This window comes from Channa argus, chromosome 12 (assembly GCF_033026475.1).
Source record: "Channa argus isolate prfri chromosome 12, Channa argus male v1.0, whole genome shotgun sequence".
NCBI lineage: Eukaryota > Metazoa > Chordata > Actinopteri > Anabantiformes > Channidae > Channa > Channa argus.
In genome coordinates, this window is record NC_090208.1 from 1236432 (window position 1) to 1245000 (window position 8569).

Sequence of the window (8569 nt, forward strand, 5' to 3'; positions counted from 1 at the left end):
GAGCCAGCTGGACCTCAGGTAGCTAACAGTGTATCTACGATGTAAAACTGCTAAAAGCAGAAATTCCTTGTAAAGAGTCAGTGTTTGGTTTATAGGAATGTGTCCGTGCAACATGAAAACGGGCTCCACTCCACATGTAGACATGAAAGGCTGATTCTAAGCTGAAGAAAACTTGTTTTAAATTTCAGAAAAGAGAAGGTGAAAAAGAAAACTTTGGTCCCTTTGTGCTAATACCTGCCTCGAAAGCTGACACGGTGCATCACTTTAACTGAAGTAGTAAACGTCCTATACCTTCTCTCATCGCTCTTGTCATCCGTCAGCTTGAAACCACAGCTGTGGGTCACTGTCAGAAGAAAATCTTACTTGGAGACGACAGAGTCACCAGAGTCTCGTTTTAAAGTTTTACTCGCAGCAAACAGAAACAGATATCAGCAGGTCATACAAAGGACAATGCTGCTTCAGCCTTGTGTCTTTTTCTCACTGAAAACAGTTGAGATGGTTGCTAACCGCTGTGGAGGACGCGTCCTTCCTTCATGTCCTGATAAAAAGTGTGTGACCTTCAATAAAATACAGTTTAAAATGGTATTTTGCTAACATTCAGCTCTGATCCTGATCTGCTTTACAGGTTTCCACACATCTCCTGTTCAAATATTATCATCTGAGTAATCAAACCACTAGACAAACTGAGTGTTGACCTCTGACCTTTAGTGACCCGTGTCCTCCGGGTCCAGGTGTGTCTGGACTGACACAATCACTGACACTCCAACAATAAGACACAGATTTTAACTCTGTCCTCCAGCCTCTGTGAATGTCAGTTCAGACCTCAGTCAAAGTATAAAAAATGCTTTGCGTCATGTTGGAAACGCGAGCCGACACGAGAAGTGAGTGCAGATTCAAATGGCTGCATACTGGTGAAGCGTGGCTGAAACACTGTCACACTGCAGCAGAACAAGCTGAGCAGCAGCTCTGGACTTGAGTGCTTTCAGTCATGTGATAGATTCTACTTTATCTTCTTTCAGTATAAAAAAGCAAACATTCAAAAACATTTCATGCTGTACCCGAGTTTTCAGCCAGTGCTGGTTTGACTCCTGGTTCCACATGGAAACGTGTTGAAGTGTTTTTGGGCAAAACACTAAACCCAGGTTTCTCCTGACAGGCCTGTACCATGTGTATAACGGTCTGGAAACGGTTTAAAGTTTACCTGTTAGCGGCACAGTATAACCAAGTCCAACAGGTCAAGCAGAAGAACCAAACCCAGGAACCCAGGTGGGTACAGACAGAGAGAGAGCTTTGACAACTACAACACCATAATGTGACATAAAGTGAGTGCAATAAATATTGTTAAAGGTCTTAACAGTGTTAAAACAAATATGAAGCTGTTGTCAATCACACTCACATACGTAGATGTAATAACTGTCTAAGATCATCAGTGTTTGACAGTATCAGTAGTAAGATCACACAACCAAGAGCTGTAGATGCTGAGAAATGATATATTTTGACATAGTGTTATTTTAAAAAAGCTTTTCTCTTACACCCATTTCCCCTCAGTGTGAAGCTAAATTTAATTCTGACTCCTCCCGTGTTATGACAACTTCAACTAAACACAGTCCAACCTCTAGACTAGTTTGGATCTGGTTTTCAAACTGTCAATGTCCATCTCATCTTTGTAGAGTCCTGCAGATTTCAGAAGAGAATAGTCCAAATCCTGTAGAGGACAAAACCTTAGTGAAGTGTGAAAGAGGAAGAGCCAGTCAGACCCAGGATAAGTGCTGACGGGTTTCACTTCAGTCCAGACAACATGACGATTCAATTTACTTTTGAACTTCTGGGTGAGTCAAAGCCATCGATCATCCATAATGAATCTGTGTTGTTCAGGTGTCAGGTGTGTGAAGAGAACAGCTCTGTATCTGACAGCTTTAGTACCTAATGAACTAATACATGCTGATGGATGAAGCAGCAGTCAGTAGGATTTCCTGATCCAGACTGTTCTTGATCTGATACTTAAATTATTGATAGGAATTAAAGAATGTGATCCTGTCTCTGCTATAGCTAATGACACATTTGTCATTTGAAGCACTACATTCAGCATCACTCTGGTTATGTTCTTCCTCGTGTGGTCACTGCTGTTCCATCTCACCTGCACATCTTGCTGATACAAATATACAGAGTGACACAGTGAACCATCCACTGGAGCCTATTTGTTAAGTTACGCTGAGTCAGCTACTGACAGTGTAGCTTTGGATTATTGGAAGTGCTGACGATGGTCATTAACGACATGCTCTGTTCTGCATCTTCTAATAACGAGATCTTTAGCTCATATTAATGACTTATTATCTCATTATTACGAGATGAGGCCTCCAGAAAGTTTTCTTCTTTGGTAAATGCAATGCGCTGCCTTTTTATAGTATCACTGATCTTCAACCTTAGTTTTGATTCATTACTGCAAATGCTTCTTTGAACATTTGCTGTTTTCAACACAAATGTGAAATGAGTTGATAATTATTTTCTCCTTTTGAAAAGTTCTATGTATCTGGTCTGTAGCCTTTACATTTAAAATCAGGTTTTCTCCTTCAGTCTGTACGTGAATTTAACTTCTTCTCTCTATGTCACAGGCATATCAGTTCTGGTTTCTGTGGTTGTCCTGGTTCTGTTTCTGGTTGGACTTGTGCAGCTGTTGAGGAATAGAACAGGTATGAAAAGTGAACTGCTCAGTGAGTCTTGTCCAGTCCTCACGTCTGTACTAGAACTACAACTTTGACCGAGTCTGTTGGAAGATAAAGTCTGCAATGACATTTTAATATCAACCATTTTTTTCAGGTTCATGTTGGACATCAACCCACTGCCTCTACTGTAAGTCATGTTCTTGTTACTTTACATTTCTTACTTATTTTCTCTGATCATTTTCTGACAAGACAGAAAGTTTGTAGTTTTCACATTATTTTTTTTCTCTTTACACTGTTGGAGATGTACAAAAAGGTGTTGCAGTGAGTCTTCAGGACTCAGGCCCAGATGCAGTAGCATCCATAGCTGCTGTGTGCCTGATACCCACTGAGCTGTAAAGCACTTCATATTGCAGTAGTCTGAACAAAAAGTGCTATATAAATACAGTTTGAATCATTGGTTGGTTGATGTTTCTGAAAGTAGTGTCACATAAATCCACTACTTAAATTAGATAAAAAGCATAGTGATGAAATTTTTTAGGAAATAACTGGCAAAGACCTGCAGTTTACCTGCACCAAGCAGGGACATCGTAGGACAACTTAGTTTTATCTTTATCCCAATTCCTCTGTCTTTTCACTTCCTAATACTAATTCTATTTTCCTCCTCACAGATAGCCCCTCCCCCACATGTGCACTGTCCCCTAAACCACTTCCACCTCGACCTCTTTTTTCTCCTGCTTTATGTCAGTCAGCAGTCAACCTTGCTGATTTCATCCTGCTAACTTATTCAAACTGTGCATCACTCTCACTTTACGTTTGTTTACAAATCTCAAAGTGCTACACAAGCAGATTATGAGCAAGAATAAAACATAAAAACATGTAAAGCATAGAAACATAAAAAACATAAAATAATATATAAAAAAGATAATGATCACTTTAAAATGCTTCACTGAACAAAAAAGTCTTTAACTGTTTTTTGAAACAGTCCACAGTCTGTGGTGCCCTCAGGTTCAGGTAGAGTGTTCCAGAGCCGTGAAGCAGCTGCTGAGAAGGCTCGATCCCCCATTGAGTGGAGTCTGTTGTGGAGGGGTAGAGGTGATAAGTGTTGGTAGAACGAAGGTGTCTTGTTGTAGATTGCAATGTGAGGAGTTCTTTAAGATACTGTGGGGCATTTCCATGGATGCTCTGGTGGGTAAGTAGACAGAGTTTGAATTCAATGCAAAGGTGGATGGGGAGTTAGTGAAGTGTCTGGAGAACAGCAGTGATGTGCTCATATTTCGCACCCTCATAAGGATCCTGGTAGCATTGTTTTGAACATATTGGAGCTTTTGAAGGCTCCTGCCAGAGATCCCAATGAGAAGTGCATTGCAGTAGTCCAGCCTGGAGGAGACAAAGGCCTAGACCAGCCTTTCAGCGTCACAGAGGGACAGAGAGGGGCGGAGTTTGGCTATGTTTCTGAGATGAAAAAATGCAATTTTGCAGAGGTGTTGGACATGTGTTTCAAATGACAGGTGAGGGTCAAACTTGACCCCCCAGGTTGTTAACAGAGTTGAAGAGGGTAATGGTGCGACCACAAAAAGAGATACAGTTAATGGGGGAGGAATGAAGCTGGTGGGTGGTACCAACTAGAAGGGCTTTGGTTTTTATGCTGTTCAGCTGAAGGAAGTTCTCTGTCATCCACGCCTTGATGTCCTCCAGGCAACAGGTGAGAGTTGATGGAAGTGTCGGTGGGGTCGGGCTCAGTCTCACGTACAGCTGAGTATCATCAGCATAGCAGTGGAAGGAGATTCCATGCTTGCCAATGACGTGGCCCAGTGGGAGCATATAGACGTTGAAAAGGGTCGGTCGAACCAACCCCTGTGGCTCCCCACAGGTGACTGAGATTTGGCATCCCCTATGGCCACATACTCATACTCTATTTGTGAGATAGGAACCAAACCACCCCAAAGCAGTGCCAGAAAATCCAACAATATGCTGCAGACGATGAAGGAGAATTTTGTGGTCAACTGTATCAAAAGCGGCAGTGAGATCCAGAAGAATGAGGAGAGATGGGAAGCTCTGGTCAGCAGCCATTAGGGGGTCGTTGGTGACCCTGACCAGGGCTGTCTCTGTGCTGTGGGAGGGGCGGAAGCCAGATTGAAATTTTTCAAACAGATTGTGTCTTTTGAGGTGATACTGGAGCTGGACTGAGACAGCTTTTTCTAAGACCTTTGATAGGAATGGAACATTGGACGACAGTTTGCCATAACTTCAGGTTATGGACAGTTAAGTTGGTTGAAACAAAGAGACGCTCAAGGTAGCAGGGGCCTCAAGGATATTCTGGAGGCTGTTGTTATAGTAGCCCACCAGTTCAGACACTGAGGGAAATTTTAGGACAATGGAGAGATTTTTGATGTCAGCATTTAAATCAGAGACATTTAGGTTTTTCACATTGTGGGTTGGAAAATGATGTATATGAAGGGAAGTCCATTGAAATGATTTTGTGGTCCGAGACACCCAGGTCGTATACTTGGCGGTTAGAAATGGGGTCATTACTTAGTCAGTAATGACTAAGTCGAGGTTGTGGCCCTATGAGTGGGGACCTCAACTTTCTGCTTCAGGTTTAAGCAGTCCAGCAGTTCTAAGAACTCAGCAGCAGAATGGTTAGAAGGTGCGTCCACATGGATGTTCAGGTCTCCGAGTATCAACACGTTGGGTGATGATGTGCAGAAAGTTGAAAGGAGTTCACACATTTCTCTGATGAAACCTGGGTGTTGCTTTGGTGGCTGGTAAATAATAAGTATGAAACTAGAGAGTGGATGTTTACACAGAGGAGGGAGGCATGACAGTTTCAAATCTTTATGGTGGATTATGATTAGACCCCCAATGCGACCAGTGGTGGGGGCTTTTTTAAGGTAGGTATATCCAGGGGGCAGGACTCATTCATTCCTGGAGGTGTCACCATTCGGAATCATTAACCACTTTGTTCCCCAAACAACAACAGCAGCACCACCAACAACAACAACCTTTGTCTGCAACACAAGCCCTTCCTCAACTACAACTGCTGGTTCCTCAACAAATTAATGATGCAACAACTGCTGCTGCTGCTGCTCCAACAACTGCTGCTCTTAGGTGTTAAATTTTCCTAGTTTTAATATTTTAAATCAAGATCAGCTAAAACCACACTGTGGTGATAATTAAGAAGTGATTAGATTTTTTAATGATTAAGTAATCAAACATTTTCTCATATCTTAAAAGTGCTATAACTGTCTTATCTTATTGAATAAACAAGTGGTGGTGCATTGTTCTGACTTTCATCTAAGCCAACTTCCGCTCAATATATTGACATTTTCCAGTGTTTTATTCATGGTGGTTGTTAAATGTGTTGGTTTGATGGTGTCCTCAGCTCCAGAATTGTTGATAATAAATCCACGTTGAACTCAGAAGTAAGAGTTGTTTCTACCTTATTGCTTTCAAAATGCTTAATTGTTTAACATTTTGGTAAAAGAAGCAGTACGGTGCCAATCAGAGTCCCTGAATGTTATTTTAGCATCTGTTTTCATTTTGAAATGCTGTCCTTCAAAACCCTTCCTTTGCACTCAAAAGGCCCCTGATCAGACTCAGGTTGGTGGTAGTGGGGTTGTATGAGATACTTCTCCATTGTAGGCATATTACTTATAGTAGATGTCAAGTTCAATTGTGAACAGTGTGTTAGATGTTTTTGACCTTATTTCCATATCTCCTGCTGGTTTCTAATGTGGTCACTTGATGTCATTGTTGCCAAGTTTCTAAAGTGTTTCTAATCCCACACGTATTGCTGCTGAACCATAGGGGTGTGTAGTATTGCTCATACGCTTTGCTTTCTTTTATGGTTGATTTTAAATATTAATAATATTGGCACATTGTTTTTGTTTGTATGACGGTTGTCTGTCCAGTACTAAGACGTGCTACACTCAGATCATTACTTTCCACACAGAACATATAGAATTAAAAGAGGTTCTTTGACTGCACCTCTTCACAGTAAGCGCAGTTTTAAGGACGTGAAAAACATGCTCATTGTAGCATAAAGCAAAACATTTTGTCGGCTTCATACCTTCAACAATTAACTGTCGAAAAGTACAGAAAGTATTTTCATCAGGAGAACTTAATTATTGACCCTGGAACTCATTGTAATTATGGTTGCAGTAAGTCGTAAATATTAGTTATTGAAGTATTGAAGACAAGCTCTGTAAAGCTTTGCTTTCATTTCGACATTAACAAACTGTTATTCTGGGAATCTTACAACAGGCTGAACAAAACAATGAATTACTGATTCGTGATTATACTCAGAGTTTCCTTTGTTTGACAGTGACAGTTGTCCTGATAGACCAAAGCATGAAATACCCAGACTGGTTCCGCTTTCTTGATCATCTTGTAACATCAGTACAGCTAAACAGAACTATTGCGTGTTCACAAAGAACAATGGTAGGAGGGGATTTGAAGTAAACCAAAACTGAAGAACAAGTTTCAAATAAACTCCAGTTGAGAACTGGTGCCACAGCACTGAAAAAGAATTCCTGAATAGCAGCAGCTCTGTGTTGTTTGTGATCTAGTCAGGTGTCATTTCTTATTCCACTTGTCAAAGCATCAGCTAAATATCCTTGACTTGTTTTGAAAGGGACATGTTGCCCTGGCAACTATACTGGGTTCCACGTTACACTGACCACACGTCTGAAGTAAAAGAGATCTCACTCTTTGTCTGTATCTGCAGAACTTTGCATGAACTTATTCACAGAACAATGACGACATGTTGGTTTTTAAGTCATTTTCTTCTTTGGTTTCATTTACTGAAAATGAAAACTAAAGGTGGTGAGTTCAGTTTCATTTCATTGAATCACAATAACCCTGCTACACAGCTTTTATAATGTATGTGCTCAAAACAATCATTGGATGTAATGATGAGATTCCAGTTTCACATCATTCCACATTAAAAGCAACAGGCACATAAAAAGTCAACTATGAATACGGGTGATGGTGCAACAGAGGTGCTCACAAATGTGTAAAATCACTTCAAGTGGTATCAAGGTGTTTGCAGAAGAGAACAAGTGCATTTACAATTATAGGCTACAAGCAAAATGAATAATTATAAGTATTTATAAGAAAGAACCAACAGCTGGAAAAATGAGTCATAGCAACAAACAAAAGGCTTTGTGTGTTGACGTCTTGCGTTTTTGAAAGAAAGCGTTTTCCACATTTTCGTGCTACAAAAACAGGAACACGCCCAGTCCTGGAGACTTCATGCATAATTTATGCATCACCTGAACAGTATATAAGCTGCAGCAATACAGAGCAGGTGAACAGAACCACAGCATCAACATCTCAGAAAACTACTCAGCATTTCTCACCTGTTCATCATGATGAAGCTGATTGTTTCTCTGGCTCCTTTAACTGTCACCAGAACTGATGACCCAGTAATAATCCTTAATTGAGGAATAGCCAATGTTTTATTTTTACAAAGCACAAAAGTTGTAATTTCTTATAAGCATATAACCAGATAAAATCTAGTATATGATTCCCTAGAAACAACAGCTGCTGGACAAGTCTACTGCAGCAACAACAGCCATTGTTTTCCAAGACCTTCATAAACTACAACCACGTCCCAGCAACAACAGCTGCTGCTGTTAGTAGTTAAAATAAGCAGCGACATGTTCTGACGGTGCCAAATCAAGATAAAATGGCTAAAACCACACTCAGCTGAAGATGCAGTAGAATTTAATGATCAAATTTAAAATAAAAGGAAAAAGAATGAATTTGTTTTTCTTCATGTATGTGTGGGTTCCTCAGAGTTCTCTGGTAAATGGTTGTATCTCTTTGTGTGACCGTGTGGTGGACTGTCCAGGGTTTACTCCAACTTCTGTCCAGTGGCAGCTGGGTGTCGGCTGGAGCTCCCC